Here is a 25,866-nt window from a genome sequence, read left to right as displayed (position 1 = left end):
AAAACGAATCAGAGAAGCAGTCGTTCTCATGCTATTTTTAGGATGGTAGGTAATTTTCTCTCTACTTGGTCTTTCCAATTAAGAATACACTAATTTTTCTACAAGTTGCCATTTCTGTCTAGATTTTGGAAAGTAGAGAGAAAGATGAACCCTCTAATTGTGAAGGATCTGTCAAGGTGTCCCATTTGGTGAGTGTTGATGAACCATGATGATGTACTCTATGGACCAAAGCAAAGTTTAATTCAGCTGCTGGATCTTTGGTTTCATAAGAACTGTTAACTGAACTAAATAGGCAAAAACATCTATGAATTGGTAGTTTATTCTCATTTGTAGCACGAGATGACTAGTTAAAATGTAGGAAGAATTCAAGAGCTCTTTCTTCCTGTTCTTTTATGGCTGCCTTCTCCTACAATTTAGATGTAAGGACTGTAGGAGTTGAGGCCTTTCCTAACCAGTAAGCAAATGGTTTTTTTTTTTTTTAATTCACATTTGAAAGTTAAAGTGGTGTTGGAATATGGGGATACTTTTGTTTATTTCAGTAACACTGGTTTATAACATTGTGTAAATTTCAGGTGTACATCATTATACATATATTTCTGCATAGATTACATCACATTCACCACCCAAATACTAATTACAACCCATCACCTCGCACATGTGCCTAATTATCCCTTTTGCCCTCCTCCCTCCCCCCTTCCCCTAGGGTAACCACCAATCCAATCTCTGTCTCTGTGTGTTTGTTTGTAGTCGTTATTATCTACTACATAATGAGTGAGATCATATGGTATTTGACCTTCTGCCTCTGACATTTCACTTTGCATAGTACCCTCAATGCCAATCCATGTTGTCACACATGGCTGGATTTCATTGTTTCTTATGGCTGAGTAGTATTCCATTGTGTATATATACCACATCTTCCTATCCATTCGTCCCTTGATGGGCATTTAGGTTGCTTCCAGGTTTGTCCTATTGTGAATAACGTTGCAATGAACACAGGTGTGCGTGTATCTTTATGCATTGGAGTTTCCAAGTTCTTTGGATAAATACCCAGCAGTGGAATAGCTGGATTGTATGGTAGTTCTAGCCTTAATTTTTTGAGGACTCTCCATACTGTTTTCCATAGTGGCTGCACCAGTTTTCACTCCCACCAGCAGTGTATGAGAGTTCCCTTCTCTCCACATCCTCTCCAACACTTGTTGTTTCCTGTCTTGTTAATTATAGCCATTCTGACGGGCATGAGGTGAAATCTCATTGTTGTTTTGATTTGCATTTCCCTGATAGTTAATGATGGTGAACATCTTTTCATGTGTCTGTTGGCCATCTGTATATCTTCTTTGGAGAAATGTCTGTTCAGGTCTTTTGCCCATTTTTTTTAAATTTATTTTTATGTTTTTAAATTTTTTGTTTATTGCAGTTACATGGGTTTATAACATTGTATAAATTTGAGGTGTACATCATTCTACTTCTATTTCTGCATAGATTACATCATGTTCACCACCCAAATACCAACTGCCACCCATCACCACACATTTGTGCCGAATTATCCATTTCACCCTTTTCCCTCCCCCCTTCCCCTCTGGTAACCACCAATCCAAACTCTGTTTCTATGTATTTGTTTGTTGTTATCATCTACTACTTAATGAGGGAAATCATACGGTATTTGACCTTCTCCCTCTGACTTATTTCACTTTCCATAATACCCGCAATGTCCAATAAGTCAGAGGGAGAAGGTCAAATACCATATGAGTGCCCATTTTTTAAATGGGTTCTTCATTTTTTTGTTGTTTAGATGCATGAGTTCTTTATATATTTTGGAGATTAACCCCTTATCAGATGTATAGTTTGCAAATATTTTCTCCCAATTTTTAGGGTGTCTTTTCGTTTTGCTGATGGTTTCCTTTGCTGTGCAGAAGCTTTTTAGTCTGATGTAGTCCCATTTGTTTATTTTTTCTATTTTTTCTCTTGCCCGGTTAGACATGGTGCTTGACAATATGTTGCAAAGACCGATATTGAAGAGCGTACTGCCTATGTTTTCTTCTAGAAGTTTCACAGTTTCAGGTCTTACATTCAAGTCTTTAATCCATTTTGAGTTAATTTTGTGTATGGTGTAAGGTAAGGGTCTACTTTCATTTTGCTGCATGTGGCTGTCCAGTTTTCTCAACACCATTTGTTGAAGAAGCTTTCTTTTCTCCATTGTACATTCTTGGCTCCTTTGTTGAAGTTTAGCTATCCATAGATGTGTGGTTTTATTTCTGGGCTTTTGATTCTATTCTGTTTATCTGTGTGTCTGTTTTTGTGCCAGTACTATGCTCTTTTGGTTACTATAGCTTTGTAGTTTATTTTGAAATCAGGGAGTGTGATACCTCCAGCTTTGTTCTTTTCTTTCAGGATTCCTTTGGCTATTCAGGGTCTCTTGTTGTTCCATATAAATTTTAGGATTCTTTGTTCTATTTCTGTGAAAAATGTTGTTGGATCTTTGACAGGGATTGCATTGAATCTATAGATTGCTTTAGGATGTATGGACATCTTAACTATGTTAATTCTTCCAATCCAAGAGCAGGGAATATCTTTCCCTTTTTTTGTGTCTTCTTTAATTTCTTTCAGCAATGTTTTATAGTTTTCAGTGTACTAGATCTTTCACCTCTTTGATTAAGTTTATTCCTAGGTATTTTATTCTTTTTGCTGCAAATGGGATTGACTTCTTCATTTCTCTTTCTGCTACTTTGTTGTCAGTGTATAGAAATGCAACTGATTTTTTATGATGATTTTGTATCTTGCAAGTTTACCATATTCGTTTATTACTTCTAAAAGTTTTTTGGTGGATTATTTAGTGTTTTCTATATATAAAATCATGTCATCTTCAAATAGTGAGAGTGTCACTTCTTCCTTTCAGTTTGGATCCCTGTTATTTCTTTTTATTGCCTGATTACTCTGGCTAGGACTTTCAGTACTATGTTAAATTGGAGTGGTGAGAGTGGGCATCCTTGTCTGGTTCCTGTTCTTAGAGGGATAGCTTTCAGTTATTCACCATTCAGGATGATATTAGCTATGGGTTTGTCGTGTATGGCCTTTATTATGTTGAGGTACTTTCCTTCTGTATCCATGTTATTCAGAGATTTTATCATATGTGGGTGCTGTATCTTGTCAAATGCTTTCTCCGCATCTATTGAGATGATCATGTGATTTTTATTCTTCATTTTATTAATGTGGTGTATTACATAGATTGATTTGGAAATGTTGAACCATCCCTGCATCCCTGGAATACATCCAACTTGATCATGGTGTATAATCTTTTTAAAGTATTGTTGTATGCGATTTGCTACTTTGTTGAGGATTTTTGTGTCGATGTTCCTCACTGATATTGGCCTGTAATTTTCATTTTTTGTGTTTTCCTTGTCTCGTTTTGGTATCAGGGTAATGTCGGCTTCATAGAAGGAGTTAGGAAGCTTCCCCTACTCCTCAATTTTTTGGAAGAGTTTGAGAAGGATAGGTATTAGGTCTTCTTTGAATGTTTGGTAGAATTCACCAGGGAAGCCGTCTGGTCCTGGACTTTTATTTTGGGGGAGATTTTTTGATTACAGTTTCGATCTCTTTACTGGTGATTGATCTATTCAAATTCTCTATTTCTTCTTGATCCAGTTTTGGAAGGTTGTATGTTTCTAAGAATTTATCCATTTCTTCCAGATTGTCGAATCTGTTGGCATATAGCTTTGCATAGTGTCCTCTTATTCTTTTGTATTTCAGAGGTGTCTGTTGTAATTTCTCCTCTTTCATTTCTGATTTTACTTATTTGAACCTGCTCTCTTTTTTCTTGGTGAGTCTAGCTAAAGTTTTGTCAATTTTGTTTATCTTTTCAAAGAACCAGCTCTCGGTTTTATTAATTTTTTCTATTGTTTTAGTAGTTACTATTTCATTTATTTCTGCAATGACTATTATTTTTTCCCTTCTTCTACTGATTTGGGGCTTTGTTTGTTCTTCTTTTTCCAGTTCCTTTAGATGCATTTTTAGATTGTTTATTTGAGATTTTCCTTGCTTGTTGAGCTAGGCCTGTATTGCTATAAACTTCCCTCTTAGTACCGCTTTTGCTGTATCCCATAAATTCTGGCATGTCTTATTTTCATTTTCATTCGTCCCCAGGTATTTTTTGATTTCTTCTTTGATTTCTTCGTTGAGCCAATCTTTTTTCAGTAGAATTTTGTTTCATCTTCACCTATTTGTGGCTTTTCTGATTTTCTTCCTATAGTTGATTTCTAGTTTCATACCATTGTGGTCAGAAAAGATGCTTGGTATTATTTCAATCTTCTTAAATTTATGTAGACTTGTATTGTGACATAATATGTGATCAACCCTGGAGGATGTTCCATGTGCATTTCAAAAGAACGTGTATTCTTCGGTTTTTGGATGGAATGTTCTGTGTATATCTACTAGGTCCATCTGTTCCAGTGTGTCATTAAAGGCCAGTGTGTCCTTATTGGTCTTCTCTTTGGATGATTTATCCGTTTGTGTAACTGGAGTGGTAAAGTCCCCTACTATTATTGTGTTACTGTCTATTTCTCCTCTTATGTCTGTTAATAATTGCTTTATATATTTAGCTTTTCCTATGTTGTGTGCGTCAATATTTACAAGTGTTATATCCTCTTGTTGGATCGTTCCCTTGATCATTATGTATTGACCGTCTTTGTCTCTTTTTACAGTTTTTATTTTAAAGTCTATTTTGTCTGATATGAGTATTGCAACCCCAGCTTTCTTTTCATTGCCATTTGCGTGGAGTATCATTTTCCATCCTTTCACTTTCAGTTTGTGAGTGTCTTTAAGTCTGAAGTGTGTCTCTTGTATGCAGCATGTATATGGGTCTTGTTTTATTATCCAAACAGCCACCCTACGCCTTTTAATTGGAGGATTTAGTCCATTGACGTTTAAAGTAGCTATTGATAAGTATGTACTTACTGCCGTTTTTTAGCTTTTTTTCTCATTGTTTTAGTAGACCTCTATACAGAATTGATGGTCTCTTTAATTTGACCTCTGTCTGAAAGCTCTACTCTTTAACTCCGTTCCTCCCTCATTTTATGTTTTTGGTATCATATCTAACCTCATTTTTGTGCATTTGTATCCATTACTGTCTTATCATGGAAATAGATAATTTTTCCTATTTGTGGTCTTTTCTTTTCCCCTCAAATCAGTCCCTTTCACATTTCTTCTAGCACTGGCTTTTAGGTGACAAACTCCTTTAATTTTTTTGTCTGGAAACTTTTTATCTCTCCTTCCATTTTGAATGATAACCTTGCTGGCTAGAGTATTCTTGACTGTAACTTTTTCCCTTTTAGCACTTTAAATATATGATGCCACTCTCTTCTAGTCTGTTACGTTGCTGCTGAGAAGTCAGCTGATAGACTTATGGGGTTGCCTTTGTATGTAACTTGTCTTTCTCTTGCGGCTTTTAGGAGTCTCGCTCTATCTTTAAATCTGGACATTTTAATTATGATGTGTCTTTGTGTGGGCCTCTTTGGATTTATCTTCTTTGGTGCTCTCTGTGCTTCCTGTACCTGGATCTCTGTTTCCTTCCTTAGGTTAGGGAAGTTTTCATCTATTATTTCATCAAATAGATCCTCTGCCACTTTGTCTCGCTCTTCTCCTTCTGGGACACCTATAACTCAGATGCTAGTGTGCTTGATGTTGTTCTAGAGGTCCCTTAGACTCTCCTCACTCTTGTTAATTCTGTTTTTTTTTTTTACCTGTTCAGCTTGGGTAATTTCTTCTAGTCTTTCGTCCAGCTCGCAGATCTGTTCATCTGTTTCCTCAACTCTGCTTTTGAGTCCCTCTAGTGAATTTTTGATTTCTAGTATTGTATTTTTCATTTCTGATTGGTTCATTTTTATATCTTCCATTTCTTTCTTGACATTCTCAGTGAGTTGATCCATTCTTCTCCCCAGATCAGTGAGCATCCTTAACACTTTTTGTTTGAACTCTCTGTCGTGTAGGTTGCTCATTTCTGTTTCACTTAGTTCCTTTTCTGGGGTTTTGTCCTGTTCCCTTACTTGGAATGTATTCCTTTGCCTTCTCATTTTTCCACTTTTCCTGTGCTCGTGTCTGTGTATTAGCTAGGTCAGCTACATGCCCTGCACTTGGATAGGTGACTTTATATAAGTGATGCCTTAGCAGGCCTGCAGTGTGCTTCCCTCAGTTCTCAATGTTCCAGGAGTGACCGCTATGTGGGCTACGTGTGTCCTTCTGTTGTGGCATGTTTATTCTCCCTGTAGGCGCCCAGGGAGGCTGAGTTATGTAGTTGTTGTGGGCCCTTCAGTCTCTTTATCAGGTGTGGGAAGCCCCAGCACAGTTGGCTGCAAGTTCTAACACCACATTTGGTTTGCAGTATTTCTTTTAAGTGAGTAGGCCCCCAGCATGGCAGTTTGTTAGGCTCAGGGGCTCACAATTGCTACAAGCCTCCAGCTTTTAGGTCTCTTGTCAGCTCTCTGAGGATTGCAGCTGGGTGGGGTTTGCCTCAGGCATGGGAGCACCCAATTGTTTCAGGCTTCAGAAGGTGGGGCAAAACCCCTATGTGGGTCTTTGGGAAGCACAAGTCTTCTGCAGCTGACAAGCCCCACCGCCCACAGGTCCACACACACAGTCAACACAGTCCTGCCCCATGTGCACACCCCAACCTCCTGAAGTGGACCCAGTCTCTCCACGGTGGGCGCACCACACACTCCACCACTGCCCCACACTCTCCACCTACTCCTTGTGCACGCCCTGCCCCACAGAAGTGGGCTCGGTCACCAGGCTGCAGAGAATCCAGTCACCAATGTATGCAGGCCCACAAGTTGCCTGAGGGCTTGTTGTTGGGTGGGGCCAGCCCCTAGGGTGGGCTGCCTGCCCTGGCTGAGCTGGATTAAACTGGTTCTCTAGTAGGAGGGACAGACCCTGGGCTAGCAGGCCCCAGGGAGAACTCCAATGGTGTCTGTGTCAGCACGCCCACACCAGGCCACAACAATGGCCGCCGGCAATGTCCCAGTTCCTGGAGAGGTCTCACCTCTCACTAAGATGCACTCAGAGCCTATCAGGTGAGTTTGTCTTCACCAAAGCACTGTGCACCTTTCTTTCTGGTGATTTTATGTTGATTTCTGAAACGGGTGTGTTTGCGCATGGGCCCTCTAAATGTCGGTTTTAATTTCTTTGTGAACCAGCTTTTATGGGGGTACTCCCCAATGTTTTAGTAGGAGGCAAAGTCAGATATTATGCTACTCACCTCGATTGTGCTGTGTCCATGAAGTGCCTACAGCAGGGGCGCTCCCCGGCTCAGGGCTCCGCTCCTCCAGGGAGAGCTGTGTACCTTTGGGCTGCTCCCGGGTGGCTGTGAAGCATTGCAGCTTGTGAAGGTGGCATTTCTTTCTCTCCAGAAGGGAGTTTCTGCCTCTTCCACCTCAATTACGATTGTCTTTTGTTGGAGGAGTTCCTCTTATCTAGTTTTCAGTTCTCTCTCAGGGGTAATTTTTCCATGAGTAGTTGTAAATTGTCTGTGTCCCCAGGAGGAGGTGAGTTCAGAGTCTGCTTATGCCACCATCTTGACTTCTCTCGGGATATTTTTTATTATTTATTTAGTTTCAGCCAATAGAATTGAGACTTGGGAAATCAACAAAAACCTACGTGGATGGTTATAAATAAATCACATGTTCAATTTCATTTTTAGGAACAATAAGAAAATAAATTTTAGATTGTAAATACAATGTTTATGCTGTAAATCCGTCAGAGAAGGGTGATATCTCATTCATCTTTGTAGCCTCAGCACATTGTACCTAGTTTATTTTCAATACTTGTTTGTTGAATAAGTGAATATAAGCATTATACAAATATTCCTTCTTTCCATATAAGTAAACCCCCTATTTCCTTTTTGCTGCACTGTATCAATTATCTCTCATTTTTGTGTTTCCTTCCTATTCCTTACCATTATTGCTTTATTCTCTGTCTTCAGGGCCTAAATTCTTTAGCTTGATGTGGGATATGATTTAAGATTATTCTGTTTGATTTGAAAACTTCAGGGAAAAAAGTCATAAATCTATAATATGTTTATTCACTTTTAGATTTTGAAAAATCAGAGTCTTAATTAAATATCTAATTCTAGTTCACCTCAGTTATTTTATTACACAGTATAACATTTATTTCAATAGTCTAGTCTTGCTTTAATTTAACAACAAAAAATGCTACAAAACCTAACTTCTGTTTTGTTTCCCAAACCTGGCCTGTGATATTTCAGTGAGATTTTAACTTTTAATAATTTAGCTTTAATACTCTTGACCTATTCAGTGATCCATTTTTGGACTTTTCTCATGCTCTTTGATGCTCTATTATCTAGGGACTTTAGATACCATCAAGTCCAACCCTCCAGACTCCCATTCACTCTAGGTACCTTCTTGGAATGCAGTCTTCCCAGAGAGTCATTTTCTGGCTCTTTGGAGGGGGCCTTTGTTTGAGTGTCTCCTGGCCTTTCTAGGAGAATAATATCCAGGTTCTCTTAGCTCTGATTCTTCCCTGTTCGCTTCTGTGGCTTCTTTTTCCTACCCTCCTAACAACAACACAGGAGTGTTCTGTGGCCTTTCTTACTTCCCATGCTTGCCCTCTGACTTTATGTTAGCATTTCTCTTTTGATGACAGCCGAATTTTTATTGTATCTAGATCTCTGAGTCGTCATTCACATCTTCCTAAAGATTATAACTGTGTGTCCCACTGTTAGCTCAAACTTTACTGTTACTAAAACCAAGTTTTATTTTTTGTTACCATGGTGAATATTCCTTTTTTCCAGTAGTACCAGCATTATCCTTGTCATCTAGGCTGGAAACCCAAGTCAGCTTTGCCTCATCTTTTTCTGCCTTCCCTTTTTTCCCATCATCGCCGTTTCTTACTGATTCCACCCTTTAGCTTTCCATGGGTGTCATACCCAAGTCCTTATCTCACTTGAATTACCGTATCATTCCACTGGACCTGGCCTCCACGACCTGGTTTTCCTTTTTCAGTCCAATATACAGAATTCTAATGTGGCTAAACTTCTGTTGCATCACTTCCTTAACAAGATCTGTCCAGTCTTAATCAGTCTAAGTTGACATCCTTCTGCTCCACCTGAGCTCCTCCCTTAAAGGTAGATTGGACCTCTTGGTATCTTTGAACACTAATGATTGTTCCCATCTTTATACCTTAGTTCATGCTGCCTTCACCACCACTTCACCCCTTTATTATGTATCTAGGTCATCTGTGGTAGATACTGTACAAGAAACATCAGATATCTTTGAATATTTTGAAGAAAGAAGTATCTGAAATAGGACTATAAAGCAGAAGTGTATAATGACATGCTTATCCCTGGAAGTCTCCACAGAGAGAAGTAATTTAAATCTCTGACTTCCTTTTAATGCAGTAAGAATATTTACTGAGCCTTTGCCCTGTTCTGAGCACAGTGCTGAGCTCTGAGATGAAAGGAATAGAGAAGACATCCCTCCATACTTACCGTCTCTACTGCACACTCCCCAGTTCAAGCCACTGTCATCTCCACTCAGATTCCTGCACAAGCTGCCTGACTGGGCTCCTGCTGCCACTCTTGCCCCTCTGCAATCTGTTCTCCACCCAGGGCCCACAGGTGACCCTTCAGAATGTTAAATCAAGATATGTCACTCTCTTGTTCAATCCCTCTAATGGCTTCCCATTTTATTTAGAAAATCCAGTTCTTACTCTTGCCTACAAAGCCCTACATAATCTGAGCCCTCCCTACTTCTCTTACCCTGTCTTGTCCCATCTCTGCTTCACCAACGCTGCCATGCTGCCCTTTCTCTTTCTTGAACACACAAAGCTCATTTCTGCTTTGTGACTGGGTGTGCTGGCTGTTCTTTATTTGGGAGTCTGGGTCCCTTGTTCTTTGCTTGGCTGGCTTCCTCTTCTCTGTCACTGCAGATTTTAGCTAAATAGGAAGCCTTCTCCTGCCACTCAATCCTAAGAACCTACTCTGGCCTCTCCTCTTCCCTCCTCTGGCACTCTGTTTAAATTGTCTGTATTACCCTCATGGTGATATGTTGCTTATTTGTCTTTTTCTCTCCTCTCACTGACTTTCTCCCCCATCCCACCCCATGCAGAATGTGAGCTCTCTGAGCGCAGGGTCCTTCTTTGTCTGGCTCACTGCCATGTCCCAGCACCTGACATGCTGCCTGGAACAGGACAGGAGGTCAATTGTTTCGGCAAAATTTGTGAAATTAAAGAGAGGCCCATGCTTTTAAAGATGCTACAGTGTAGTCAGAGACATAAAGGACCAGCACAACACAGTAAGTGCTATAATAATAAGTCATATCTGTAAAGATCTCTGGGTACACAGTTGAAAGAGCAGTTCATTCAAGGTGTGGGGAAAAAAGGATAAAGTTGGCAAAGCTACACTGAGAAGGTAACATGTGCCTTTGGTGCTGAATAGATAGTAGGGGTGGACTAGAATGTCAGAACTAGCTAAACAAAGGGAATGGCAAAGTGTAACAGTACATGAGTTGTGGAGCGCATAGTCAGGAGCTCATCCAGAGTTAAGAGTAAGAGATGGCCAGGAATAAGGCTAGAGCAACACAAGTACCAGATTGTGGAGAACTGTGTTCACCAGGGTAAGATTTTGAACTTGGTGCAAGAAATTGAAACTATTCTGGCAACATTATAGAGGAGGCGTTATAAAGAAGGAACAAGGTGTAGAGGTCAGTTTGACTCAGACAAGGGAAGGCCTAAAGAGTGGGGTGAGAGACAAGGAAACACGGGGTATTCAGATAAGCCATGGGTTAAAAACGTTCTTTCGGTAGTTTGGATTTTATTATTTTCAAGTTACCCTTCCTAAAGTTTTATTTTCCTCTCTTACAGAATTTGGTTGATCTTGCAGGCTGAGAAAGAGCTGAACAAACAGGTGCTGAAGGTAATGAAAACTCATGAAATATGTTGGTCTGAATGTCCTGCTGTTCTTTTACAGAATACAAATGGCAGCAGGCATTTTAGAAACTAATAAGGTAATGGTGATAATTTTGTGATAAAAAGTCTTTAACATAAAGAGCAGCTTCCTTATCTGGTTAATTATATTCTTTGGGCTGCTATAGCATCAGTTAAAATGCTAAAACTCTGTATGAGATTTATAGCTGGAAAGCTCCTGAGAGTACCATGGACACCATTATCAGTAAGGAAATTCAGAAAGGTGGCAGGGTACAAAATTAATATACAGACATGAATAACTCATAATAGAACAACCTGTTGGAATATTTAATGTACAAAAAGATCCCATTTACAATAATGACTTAGAAGATGTAATACCTAGGAAGAAACTCAGCAAAAATTGCCCAAGATCAAAATAAAGAAAACTTTAAACAGACCTGAAGGACATAACCGAACACTTAAACAAATGGAAAAGTATACTTGGATAGGAAGCTTCAGAACCGTAAAGGTGTCAAGCCTCTCTCTGTGTTAATTTTCTGCAACCTGACATAGAGACACTCAGCTGAGCATGGCCTGTACTCACCAAAGCAGTGGCTCCTCAGACCTGTGAATGGGAAATGAATGCCTGTTGTTTTAAGCTGGCTTGGTAACAGCAATATTACAGCAATAGCTGACTAAGGCACCTGTGAGATAATCGCTATTCGGAATGATTCTTGCAGTATTTTTTGTGTACAGGGTAGATTGAACACCTGCGTGTCCCTCAGCAGGCTGCTGGGTGAATACATTCTGGTAGACCCATACAATGATATTCCATTCTATAAAAAAGAATGAGAAAGACCAATGTTTACCAATAAGATATATGGTATGTTGCCAAGTGAAAAAAGCAAAGTGCAAAATAGTGTGTATGGTATGCTACTATTTGTTTAAAAAAGAAAGGGGAAAACTTAATATATATGAACTTGTATTTCAAAAATCTCCAGAAGAATAAGCTAATAACAGTGGTTTCCCGGTAGAGGGACAGGAACTGAATGAAAAGAGCGTAAAAGTGAGAGAGGGCTTTTTCCATGTGCTTTTGTTTGAGCCATGTGGGCATATTAATAGTTTAAAAATAAGAATGTGTTTGGTTGTGAGCTGCTAGGAACTAATTTGGTTGTAAGTCATTAGTTGCGTATATTTGGGGGTTTGGAAAAATAGATTTGAATTGAGGAGTTAGCAGGGCTCTTTTAGGACATGGCTTTCTCTCCTTAATCTTTTCTTAGTCATCTTTTTCTTCTTGCTGTTTCTCTGGTGAGAGCCTTTCTGATTCACATAACAGGTGGGAGGGAGAGAGAGAGAGTGCCTGCTACCTGTGGTAATAAAGGTGGGTGCAGATCTAATCTGAAGCCCAGACTGTAGCATCTGACCCTGCAGTTTCTAATTTCTCTCATAACCTACTGATAAGTAAGTTCATAATCTAGTACAGGGGAAAATTTTAGTTTCATTTATTTATTTAATAAATGCAGGTGTGAAACTCAAGGAAGGCTGTAATATAAATCGTAGCTTATTTGTTTTGTGACAAGTGATCAAGAAACTTAGTGATGGACAAGATGGGTAAGTTTATCCCATTGTACATTTACCTATTAATGTTAAGGTTTTTCATTAGGTTGAAAATTATGATATTTCAGTGACACTCAAACAAATGTACTGATTTCTCCCATATATTCAAAAGCTGCTGTGATTCCATGAACATGAATTGCTTCTTGTATGTATGACTGTGACCTACTAAGTTTACTTTCTAAATTAAATGGAATATTTTTAGTTAGTAGTTTTGCTTGGCCTCGTGTAACCTGTAAAGAATCAATTTTTTAACTGTAGTTAATTGAAGGTTCTGCATTAAAAACCAACCACGTTTGTTATATAAAAACTTTTACTCTTTTTTCTTCCCAAACTCATTCCTCACTAAGTGCTTTCATAAATTATCGAGACAGCAAATTAACACGAATTCTCCAGAATTCCTTGGGAGGAAATGCAAAAACATGTATTATCTGCACAATTACTCCAGTGTCTTTGAATGAAACCCTGACTACTCTTCAAGTGAGTTTGATTTTTATCTCAACTTACTATGGGGGGAAATTATCTTTCAGAAGAAAAAATTACCTACTAAAATTAGGTACAGTTTTTTTAATTGATATAATATACCTGTTAAAATAAAGTTGATGTGTTGTCTACTAAAGAGCATTCCTTAATTTTCCCAAACTTCAGTCATTCATATGCCACCTACACAATTTTGTTCTTCAGTATTTTACTGAAATTGACTTGATTTTTTCTTTAAATAACTCACTTTTTAAATTTAACTTATTATAAAAGGAAATTTTATATCAATCCCATAAATGAAAAACTGGTTATCACTTGCAACAAACAGAAGGTGACCCAAAAAACTGGTGGGTGTATATTTATAACAAAATAATTCTTAAATTCCTGTTAGTGAATTACTGTCTGAAATTTCTCTGAGCCTAAGGCCTGCATTTTCTGTTTTTTTAAAACAGGAAAAGTGAGGAATGTCAGTAGACTATCTATCTCAATGAAGGATTCAGTGTCATTTAATGGTCCCCCACACATATCCTCTTAAAGTTACTTCTGGGGGCCAGCCCGGTGGCATAGTGGTTAAGTTAGCGTGATCCACTTCAGTGGCCCGGGGTTCACAGGTTCTAATCCTGGGCATAGATTGACATACCGCTCATCAAGACATGCTGTGGTGGCATCCAACATACAAAAGAATAGAGGAAGATGGACACAGGTGTTAGCCCAGAGCCCATCTTCTTCAGCAAAACAAGGGTAGGATCGGTAATAAATGTTAGCTCAGGGCCAAGCTTCCTAACCAAAATAAAAGTTCCTTCTGACACTCATATGTGAAGAAACATTGCTTGAAGTAGCTATTGAGCACTGGATCAAAATCCTGCCAGAGAAGCAGATAGAAGATAGAGTCTCTGGCTTCATAGAATTTATAGTCTTATAGGGAAGAAAAGACCTGTCTTCCAGCATGCTTGCCATGGATTAAGAGTTAAGTGGCTAATAAGTAGGACAGAGATCAAAGGAAGGAGAGAGGCTTTTGACTGGAAGCAAATCTTTAGAGTAGAGGGGACCTTTGCACAGGATTTTGAGGTGTAGATGGGATTCCAGTGAGCCAGTGTTTGTAGTTTCTTTGTCAGCACCTGTCATCAAGATATTTCTTTAACTCTCCTGAAGACTAGCAGCTAGGATAAATTATGAGCATTGTCACAGGGACATAGAATGCTCTGTGTTCACAAGCATTAAGCCACCTGGGAAGAGTATTGATTTTTCTTTACAAAACTTAGTTACGAGGAACCTAAATATTAAGTAAATTAACTTTTTAGTGTCAAACACTTAACTCTCTTGTATTTTTTCCCAGTTTTCCAGAACTGCTCAGTCTATGAAGAATACCCCTTATGTTAATGAGGTATCAAATGATGAAGCTCTCCTGGAAAGATATAGAAAAGAAATAATTGATCTTAAAAAACAGTTAGAGGAGGTATGTATGAGCCATGTATTTCAGTAAAGAATATAGAGAGATTTAGAATTCAGAACTGCCTAAATGCCCAGAGCCTCTTAAATCATCTATCTGAGTTCTACAACCTAAATTTAAAACAAATAGTTTTTAACTAAGGAGAAATCAACTCATAAAAATTTTAGTTTACTATAAACTGAAAGGTATGGTTTCTTGAAATTATTTTAGATATTGTTTTTCATTTCCAAAGGGCAAAATTTGAGATTTTCAAATGGGCCAAGTAGAGATGCTTTTTTTTTTTAGAGATAATTTTTAAAAATTGTCACAAATACATAGAGAGTTAGGTTAAAAAGAGTCTCTATCAATAGTTTTTAAAACTACTTTGTTTCATTTTAATTATCTTGAATTCCTCTTCTAGCCCTAAGATAGCAAGCTAATAAGATACTGTAATTGCTTGTCATTGTTTGTTTTAACCGTCACGGTCCCCTATTCTGTAAAAATCTTACATTTTAATCATCTTTTTAAAAATGAGCTAAAATATCAAATGGCGGTCTTATGATAGCACTTCTTTTGCTATAGTTATTCAAGTCTCTGCTTTAAGAATTCTCTGCCTATTATTTATATATTTTCAGTCAATTAATAAAATTGCTTTAACAGCATTGATATCTTATAGATGACATATAGAATAGTGATATGAGAAGAAATGTATATTTTACTTCAAGTTTGAGAAACTATTGATTATGGTAACTGCATGTAGGTGTTCTGTAGGTAGGGCATATTTTACCTCAATAAAATTAAAATTCTCATAGCTCACAAACAAATTTATATATATATATTTTAATTTTTTGTTTATTGCAGTAACATTGGTTTATAACATTGTATAAATTTCAGGTGTACATCATTATACGTCTATTTCTGCATAGATTACATCATGTTCCCCACCCAAACACTAATTACAACCCATCACCACACACATGTGCCGAATTATCCCTTTCGCCCTCCTCCCTCCCCCTTTCCCCTCTGGTAACCACCAATCCAGTCTCTGTCTCTATGTGTTTGTTTGTTGTTGTTATTATCTACTCCTTAATGAAGGAAATCATATGGTATTTGACCTTCTCCCTCTGACTTATTTCACTTTGCGTAATACCCTCAATGTCCATCCATGCTTTCACAATGGCTGGATTTCATCATTTCTTATGGCTGGGTAGTATTCCATTGTGTATATACCACATCCTCTTTATCCATTAATCCCTTTATGGGCACTTAGGTTGCTTGCAAGTCTTGGCTATTGTGAATATCGCTGCAATGATCACAGGGGTGCATGTATCTTTACGCATAAGTTTGTAGCAATACAGGCCTATTTCATCAAACAAGAAAAATCTCAAATAAACAATCTAACAATGCACCTAAGAGAACTGGAAAAAGAAGAACAAACAAAGCCAAAATTCAGTAGAAGAAGGGAAATAATAAAAATCAGAGCAGAAATAAATGAAATCTAGAGACTAAAAAAACAATGGAAAAATTAATAAAACCAAGAGCTGGTTCTTTGAAAAAATAAACAAAATTGACAAACCTTTAGCTAGACTCGCCACGAAAAAAGGAGAGAAGGCACAAATAAGTAAAATCAGAAATGAAAGTGGAGAAATTACAACACATGTCTCAGAAATACAAAAGATTATCAAAGAATGTCTTTTACGACTTTACCACTTCATCTCCTCCTAGTGGTGCATACTAACTTACTTTTTTTTTTGAAGTCTTAATAGTTTATAGCATTGTGAAATTTCGGTTGTACATTATTGTTTGTCAATCACTATATACATGTCTCCCTTCACCCCTTGTGCCCACTCCCCCACCCCCCTTGCCCCTGCTAACCACTATACAGTTTTCTCTGTTTGTGTGTTGGTTTATATTCCACATATGAGTGAGAGCATGTGGCATTTGTCTTTCTCTCTCTGGCTTATTTCACTTAACGTAATACCCTCTAGGTCCAACCATGTTGTTTCAAATGGGACGATTTTGTCATTTTTATGGCTTACTAGTATTCCATTTATATATACTACATCCTCTTGATCCAATCATCAGTCGATGGACAGTTGGGTTGCTTCCATGTCTTGGCTGTAGTGAATAATGCTGTGATGAACACAAAGGTGCATAAGCCTCTTTGGATAGTTGATTTCAGGTTCGTTGGATCGATTCTCAGTAGTGGGGTGGCTGGATCATAGGGTATTTCTATTTTTAATTTTTTGAGGACTCTCCATACTGTTTTTCATAGAGGCTGCACCAGTTTGCGTTCCCACCAGCTGTGTATAAGTGTTCCTGTTTCTCCACTACCTCTCCAACATTTGTTGTTTTCTTGTCTTGGTGATTATAGCCATTCTAGTGGGTGTAAAGTGATATCTTAGTGTAGTTTTGATTTGCATTTCCCTGATGATTAGTGATGTTGAACATTTTTTCATTTGCCTATTGGCCATCTGTATATCTTCTTTGGAGAAGTGTCTGTTCATTTCCTCTGCCCATTTTCTGATCGGGTTGTTTGTTTTTTGTTGTTCAATAGTGTGAGTTCCCCATATATTACGAAGATTAACCACTTGTCAGATATATGTTTTGCAAATATTTTCTCCCAGCTGGTGGGTTGTCCAATCATTTTGATCCTGGTTTCATTTGTCTTGTAGAAGCTTTTTAATCTGATGAAGTCTTCCTTGCCTAATTTTTCTTTAGTTTCCCTAGTCCGAGTAGACATGGCATCCAAAATGATTCCTTTCTGACCAATTTCAAATAGTTTATTGCCTATATTTTCTTCTATGAGTTTTATAGTTTCAGGTCTCACCTTCAGGTCTTTGATCCATTTTGAGTTAATTTTTGTGAATGGTGATAGCAGATGGTCCACTTTCATTCTTTTCACGTGGCTGTCCACTTTTCCCAGCACCATTTATTGAAGAGATTTTCCTTTCTCCATTATATGTTCTTAGCTCCTTTGTCGAAGATTAGCTGTCTGTATATGTGTGGCTTTATTTCTGGGCTTTCAATTGTGTTCCATTGATCTATGTGTCTGTTTTTGCACCAGTACCATGCTGTTTTGATTACTATGGCTTTGTAGTATGTTTTGAAGTCAGAGATTGTGATGCCTCCAGCTTTGTTCTTTTTTCTTAGGATTGCTTTAGCTATTGGGGGTCTTTTGTTGCCTCATATGAATTTTAGTATTCTTTGTACTGTTTCCGTGAAGAATGTCGTTGGGATTCTGATTGGGATTGTGTTGAATTTATAGATTGCATTAGGTTATATAGACTTTTTAACCATTTTTATTCTTCGAATCCATGTGCATAGGGTCTCTTTCCATTTCCTTATGTCATTATCGATTTCTTTCAGTAATGTCTTGTGGTTTTCATTGTATAGGTCTTTCACCTCATAGTAAGATTTATTCCTATATATTTTATTCTTTTTGAATCAATTGTAAAACTGTATTATCTTTTTGAGCTCTCTTTCTGTTAGTTTGTTATTAGCATACAGAAGTGGAACTGATTTTTGCAGGTTGATTTTGTACCCTGCGACTTTGCTGTAGTTGATTATTTCTAATAGTTTTCCAATGGATTCTTTAGGGTTTTCTGTATATAAGATCATGTCATCTGCAAATAGTGAGAGTTTCACTTCTTCATTGCTTATTTGGATTCCTTTTATCCCTTTGTCTTGTCTAATTGCTCGCTAAAACCTCCAGTACTATGTTGAATAAGAGTGGTGAGAGTGGGCAGCCTTGTCTTGTTTCTGTTCTCAGAGGAATGGCTTTCAGACATTCCCCATTGAGTATGATGCTGGCTGTGTGTTTGTCACAAATCGCCTTTATTATGTTGAGGCACTTTCCTTCTATACACATTTTGTGGAGAGTTTTTATCATAAATGGATGTGGGATCTTGTCAAATGTCTTCTCTGGGTCTACTGAGATGACCATGTGGTTTTTGTTCTTTGTTTCATTGATGTGGTGTATTAAGTTGGTACCAACCCTGCATTCCTGGTATGAATCCCACTTGATCATGGTGTATAATCTTTTTAATGTATTGCTGTATTCAGTTTGCTAATATTTTATTGATGATTTTTGTACCTATGTTCATCAGTGATATTGGCCTATAATTTTCCTTCTTTGTATTGTCTTTGCCTTGCTTTGGTGTCAGGGTGATGTTGGCTTCATAGAATGTGTTAGGAAATGTTCCATCTTCCTCTATCTTTTGGAATAGTTTGAGAAAAATGGGTATTAAATCTTCTTTGAATGTTTGGAAAAATTCACTGGAGAAGCTATCTGGTCCTGGACTTTTATTTTTTGGGAGGTTTTCGATTGCCATTACAATCTCTTTACTTGTGATGCATCTATTCAGATCGTCTATTTCCTCATGGTTCAGTTGTGGGATGTTGTGTGAGTCTAAGAATTTATCCATTTCTTCTCAATTGTCCAATTTGTTGGCATATAGTTTTTCATAGTATTCTCTTATAATCCTTTGTATTTCCATGGTATCTGTTGTAATTTTGCCTCTTTCATTTCTAATTTTATTTATTTGAACCTTTTCTCTCTTTTTCTTAGTAAGTCTGGCTAAGGATTTGTCAATTTTGTTGATCTTCTCAAAGAAGCAACTCTTTGTTTCATTAATCCTTTCTACTGTATTTTTAGTCTCAATGTCATTTGTTTCTGCTCTAATTTTTATTATTTCTCTCCTTCTGCTGACTTTGGGCTTTGCTTGTTTTACTTTTTCTAGTTCTGTTAGGAGTAATTTAAGGTTGCTGATTTAGGCTTTTTAGTGTTTGTTGAGGTGGGCTTGTAGTGCTATGAATTTCCCTCACAGGACCACTTTTGCTGCATCCCATGTGAGTTGGTATGGCATATTTTCATTTGTGTTTGTTTCCAGATATTGTTTGATTTCTCTTGATTTCATCAATGATCCATTGGTTTTTCAGTAGCATGTTGTTTAATCTCCACATCTTTGTCACTTTCCTAGTTGTTTTCTTATAGTTTATTTCCAGTTTCATATCATTATGGTCTGAAAAGATGCTTGTTATGATTTCAATTTTTCTTAAATTTATTGAGGCTTGCCTTGTTTCCCAGCATAAGGTCTATCCTTCAGAGTGTTCTGTGCACGCTTGAGAAGAATGTGTAGTCAGCTGTTTTTGGATGAAGTGCTCTTTATATGTCTACTAAGTCCATTTCATCCAGTTTTTCATTTAAGTCAACTGTTTCCTTATTGACATTTTGTCTGGATGACCTATCCACTGATGTAAGTGGGTATTAAGATCCCCTACTATTATTGTGTTGTTGTTAATATCTCCTTTTAGGTTTGTTAATAGTTGCTTTATGTTTTGGTGCTTCTATGGTGGGTGCATATATACTTATAATTGATATATCTTCCTGGCAGAGGGTCCCTTTTATCATTATATAGTGGCCCTCTTTGTCTCTCTGAACCTGTTTTATCTTGAAGTCTACTTTGTCTGATATGAGTATGGCAACACCTGCTTTTTTTTCTTTGCCATTAGCTTGGAGTATTGTCTTCCATCCTTTCCCTCTGGGCCTCTGTTTGTCTTTAGAGCTGAGATATGTTTCCTGGAGTCAGAATATTGTTGGGTCTTGCTTTTCAAGCCATCCTGCCACTCTGTGTCTTTTGATTGGAGAGTTCAATCCATTTACATTTAGGGTAATTATTGATATATGAGGGCTTAATGTTGCATTTTTATTGCTTATTTTCTGGTTCTTTTGAATTTCTTGTGTTTCTTGTCCCATGTGTTTTGGACTGCCAATTCAGTTTGATAGTTCTGTCTTATGACATTTTTGGTTTTCTCTTTATTATCATATGTGATTTTGTTCTGATTATTTGTTTAGTGGTTACCTTGAGATTTGTATAAAAAATCTTGTGAATGAGATAGTCCATTATCTGATGGCCTCTTATTTCCTTAGACTAAGTCCATTTGATCTGTTTCCTCTTCCCATTCTAAGTTATTCTTGTCACAACTTATTCCATCTTTTATTGTGGATGTGTGTTTAAAGTGATGAGGTTACATTTGTTTGTGGTGTTTTCCTTCCTTTGATCTTTCATTGTGGTATTTAAGTGGTTGCTAACCTATTCTGATAAAGATCTACTGTTTTTTCTGATTTTGTCTACTTATTTTTCTCCTTGCTCCAAGCTCTGTGTTCCATTTTTCTTCTTTTATTCAGGCATGAGGGCCTTCTTGAGCATTTCTTGCAGTGGGGGGGTCTCATGGCCGTGAACTCCCTTAGTTTTTGTTTATCTGGGAAAATTATTATTTCTCCACCATATTTGAAGGGTATTTTCACTGGATAGAGTATTCTTGGCTGAAAGGTATTGTCTTTTAGGATTTTGAATATATCATTCCAGTCTCTCCTAGCCAGTAAGCTTCTGTTTAGAAATCTGCTGAGAGCCTGATGGGAATTCCTCTGTACATTAATTTTTGTTTTGGTCTAGCTGCCCTTAATATTGTTTCTTTGTCATTAACTTTTGCCAGCTTTACTACTATATGCCTTGGAGAGGGCCTTTGCCTGTTGACATATTTAGGAGACATATTGGCTTCACTTACTGGTATTTCCTGCTCCTTCCCCAGATTTGGGAAGTTCTCAGCTATTATTTCCTTGAATAGTCTCTCTGTTCCTTTTTCCCTCTCTTCTCCCTCAGGAATGCCTATCATTCTTATGTTAGATTTTCTAATTGAGTAGGATATTTCTTGGAGACTTTCTTCATTTCTTTTTAGTCTTAATTCTCTCTCCTCCTCCATCTTGAGCATATCTGTATTCCTATCCTCGATAATGCTAATTCTTTCCTCCGTATTGTCAGCTCAGTTCTTTAAAGATCTCAGACTCTCCTTTATATCCTCTGTTGTGTTCTTCATCTCTATCAATACTGATTGGTTTTTCTTTATGATTTCAATCTCTTTTGTGAAGAAACTCCTTATCTTGTTGAATTGCTTTTCTGTGTTTTCATGTATTTCGTTGAGCTTTTTTATGATAGCTATTTTGAATTCTCTGTCATTTAGGTTATGAATTTCTGTGCCTTCAGGGTTGATTTCTGGGTGCTTGTCATTTTCCTTCTGGTATGGCAATTTAATGTACTTTTGCAACGTGGTTGCTGTAGTCACTGTGTTTTTCCTCACACTGGAAATATCTGGTTGCATTTTCCCCCTCCTGCCACTGGGTAAGGGTCAAGGGCTGTGTAATCTGAGCGCCCTGTGCTCCGCGGCTGCTGGTGCTCCCTGGCTGCCTGTGCTGTGGCTGCTCTGACTGATCAGCAGAGCTGCAGCGTCGGGCATGTGGTTGGGAAGGGTTCTCTCTTTTGTGCTCCCAGTCCCTGGGGGGGCTTCTCACTCGCCTCTCATTATCTTCTCTCTTGGGGTCCTCAAATGTTGATGCACCCCTGCAGCAGTTCTGAGTCCTCTGTGTGGGAGTTTCCCACTGGCTGAGAGAGCTTGACGGGCTACAGTTTCCCTGCAGAAGGCAGCCACACCCCCCTTTGTGAGCCTCACAGACCCGAGTCACCGATCTGATGGTGAGGGGGAGGATTTCTCCTTACTTCTCCCCACCTCCTCGGGGGGCCCCAGCATGTCCACTCTCAGATATGCAGCAGTGTGGGACTCTCCAATGTCCCTTTGTGCTGTGTGAGTGACCCTTCTTGGTCTGTGACTGTCTCTTTTATTGTATCCTATCGGAGAAGAGTTCACTCTGCCATGATGCTGATGTCACTCCCCTTTTGCCCATTTTTAAATTGTTTTTTTTTTTAGAATTCTACATTTATCCTTAAGTGCTTTATTTATTTATTTTTTACAATTTTAAATGGGATCTTTTTCTTTTTTTTCCTGAGCAAGATTCTCCGTGAGCTGACATCTGTTGCCCATTCTACTCGTTTTGCTTGAGGAAGATTAACCCTGAGATAACATCCACGGCAATTGTCCTTTATGTTTTTGGATGCGGGACACCCGAACAGCATAGTTGGTGAGCGGATTAGTTGTGCGGCTTGGATATGAGCCCATCAACCCGGGCCACAAAAACAGAGCACACAGAACTTTAACCACTCAGCCATCGGGCCAGGCCCTAAATTGGGTTTTTTTCTTTTGTTGTTGAGTTGTAGAATTTCTTTATGCAGTCTGGATATTAACCCTTTATCAGTTGTATGACTTGCAAATCTTTCCACCCATTCCATAGCTTGCCTTTTTACTCTGTTGATTGTGTCCCTTGATGCACATAAGTTTTTAATTTTTATATAGTCCACTTATCTATTTTGGTTTTTGTTGCCTGTGCTTTTGGTTTCATATCCAAGAAATCATTGACAAGACACGTGTGACGATGTTTTCCTCTCATGTTTTCTTCTAAGAGTCTTATAGTTTTAGTTCTTATGATTAGGCTTTTGATCCATTTTCAGTTAATTTTTTATATGATGTAAAGTAAGGGCCCAACTTCATTCTTCTGTGTGACATAGCCAGTTTGCCCAACACCATTTGTTGAAGAGACTGTCCTTTCCTATTGAGTGGGCTTGACATCCTTGTGAAAGATTATTTGACCATATATGCAAAGGTTTATTTTGGGGCTCTATATTCTATTTCATTGGCCTGCATGTCTGTCTTTGTGCCAGTACTGCACTGTTTTGATTAATACAGCTTTGTCGTAAGTTTTTAAATCAAGAAGTTTCAGGCCTCAGCTCTGTTCTTTTTCAAGATTGACTTGGCTGTTTGGAGCCCCTCGAGATTCCATGTGGATTTCAGGGTGGATTCTTCTATCTCTGCAAACACTGTTAGGATTTTATAGGAATTGCATTCAATTTGGAGATCACTTTGGGTGGTGTTGACATCTTAACAATACAAAGTCTTCCTATCCATGAACATAGATGTCTTTCCGTGTATTTGCTGCTGCTTTAATTTATTTCAGATACATTGTGTAGTTTTCATTGTACACGTCTTTGCATTCTTGGATAATTTTATTCCTTTATATTTTATTCTTTTTGGTGCTATTGTAAATGGATTGTTTTCTCAATTTCCTTTTTAATTGTTTATTGTTAATGTATAGAAATATAACTGAATTTTGTACAGTTATGTAAATTTTTTAAAGTAGACATTATATACAGATGGAAAAGTCTCCAGGACACACTGTTAAATAAAAGCAAATGCATACTACAGAATAATTCAGTGAGATCCAACTTATGTAAATAAACTTATATATACATTTATATACTATTCCTGTATATAACGATCTTCTTTTTTTCCCCATTTACCCTGGGGTACATTATTCTTGCCTTGGAAAAGGAGCTTTCTCCTCCTCTATGCCTATGCTTCAGTCATTTTCTCCTAGGAAGCATTTTCACTTGCTTTGTATCTTGTGTTCTCAGCTTATCTATAATTTAGATCAACCATGGGCCAAAGGCACTTAACCTTGCTTTAAAATTTATAATTTCCACTTTTATGAGGAGAATGTTTCTTTAAATAGAATTTTGAAAATAAGATATAACAATCAGTAGCTGCTTTTAAACAAATGTAAAATGCAGGCACAGGGCCCCCTGAGAAAGGGCAGTAGAGGAGGAGTGAGGGGAAAGGGGAGTTACACTCACTGTGACGAGCCGATCTGTGGTATTATGTTCATGCTGGAATCATCTGTGTTGATAAAAGGGTCTGACTGGGCATTCTCTGGGGCCATTTTGTTCATCCAGGTTTCTGAAATCTGGGATGGGAGGCCGCGATCAGCTTGGTCTTGTGATATGTTCATGCTGGAATCACCCATGTGGATAAAGAAGTGGGTCTGGGCATTTCTGTCATCCCTCTGTTTTTCAGGGCACCAGAGGTCTGCACTAGTAGGTCTATCATGAATCCACTTCGATTTCCCGTTTTCAGTCCAGCTTGATGTGTCTCTCTCTGCAAGTGAGATTCTCTGGTGTATCTCAACAGAAATTTCAAACTTTGTGATTAGTTGTCTTATTCTCATATAAAGAACACAATTTTTTTTCTTTAATGATTAGAGCTATTAGATTTGCTCATAACCTTGGTAGCTGAAATACTTTCTAGGCTGAGTTTAGTTTTGAACTTTGTCTCACTCTGCTTTGTTTCTGTGTATATTCCGATATATAGGAAAAAGATGCAAGATTCTGAATTGTAGTATCTGACAGACTAGTCCCCAAGATTGTGTGTTCCAAATGTTAATTTCTCATGTACTTAGTAGTTAGCTCTGTGCTCATCTTTGTTATAAACTCGTGCCTATTGCCAACAGTAAGGGGGTAGGTAAGTCAAATATGTTTTGTCCATATCCAGTCTAGAGAATCGAGCAGCTACTAAAAATTATAATTTGAAGATGATGTAACAGCTTGGGAAAATGCATATCATCTAATCTAAGTGGAAAAGTAAACGTAAAAAAGGAGGTTATGTATAAGTAAATGAATCATAATTGCAATGTTAAAAAAAATTTAATGGAAAAAAATCTGGAAGGAAGTATTCCAGAATTCTAATAGTGATTGTGTGAAGTTAGTGTCATTAGATTATTTTTCTTCTTTTTCTTTTTTTTCTAATGAAAATATAGATTATTATAACAACTTTTTCAAACATCTGTGGCCAACATGGAGCTGAGTGTTTTTACTGGGGTAGTGTAGGATTATATGGTGATACCGTAATTTCATACCTATGCTTGTAATGTCAGTTTTGTCTCCTTTTACCAAGCAGTCCACGTATTCTGTTACCTCTGGTTCAGCCTTATTTATGGATAAATGAGTTGACATGAGGTGTTTTTCTTAAGCAGTGTGTGGAAAGTGTAAATTAAGAAAACATGTATTATGCTACTATGATATGAAATATGTTTCTAACAAAACTCTTTTGCCTTCTTATATATCATAAAACTCTGAAAATAAAGATTTGTTGGGAGTAGGGAAGAGGTTACAATTTCCAGCTTTTGAAGGAAAGAAAGAGGGGGAGAGTTTAAGGTGGCTCACTCCTTCACAAAGTCAGGTTAACCTGTCAGACGTGAAGGTGAGTGTGGGTCATCTGTAGCTGTCCAGGTAGCTCTTCTCAGTACACAGGCACAAGAGCACAAACTCTGGAGCCAGAGCACTGGGCTCACAGCATGACTCTACGTCTCTGAGTGACTGTGGGCAAATGACCTGTCCTCTGTCGGATTCAGTCTCCTCACCTGTCAAATGGAGATAATAATAGTACCTACCTCATAAGGTTATAGTGAAGATTAAATGTGTCAGTATATGAAAATAGTGCCTGGTACATAATAAGTAATATGTGTTGGCTATTTTGTTATTATTAAAACTAAGAAATTATTCTCTAATGTATTTATATTTGAGATGGTTGACATAAATAGAAAGCAGAATTTGGAAGCCAAAAAAACCCAAGTGTTGATTGCAGATGTTGATAATGAGCTGATTGAACAACAGAGAAAAATATTTTCTTTGATACAGGAGAAAAAAGAGCTGCGG

At 37.8% G+C, this 25,866-nt stretch overlaps 1 long non-coding RNA gene across 2 annotated transcripts; it reads left to right on the top strand.

The window, feature by feature from the left end:
• Positions 1-25,866, top strand: LOC131401707 (uncharacterized). Of its 2 annotated transcripts, XR_009217864.1 has the most exons (7): positions 1-45; positions 123-188; positions 10,864-10,915; positions 12,429-12,516; positions 12,870-12,999; positions 14,336-14,455; positions 25,849-25,866. It is a non-coding gene; the product is annotated as an uncharacterized LOC131401707 (long non-coding RNA). The 2 variants fall into 2 exon arrangements; XR_009217865.1 differs by lacking the exons at positions 1-45; positions 123-188 and adding an exon at positions 6,929-7,058.

This window comes from Diceros bicornis (assembly GCF_020826845.1).
Source record: "Diceros bicornis minor isolate mBicDic1 chromosome 13 unlocalized genomic scaffold, mDicBic1.mat.cur SUPER_13_unloc_1, whole genome shotgun sequence".
Taxonomy (NCBI): Eukaryota; Metazoa; Chordata; class Mammalia; order Perissodactyla; family Rhinocerotidae; genus Diceros; species Diceros bicornis.
The sequence above is the reverse complement of the archived record's forward strand: the minus strand, read 5'-3'. Positions and strand labels throughout refer to the sequence as shown.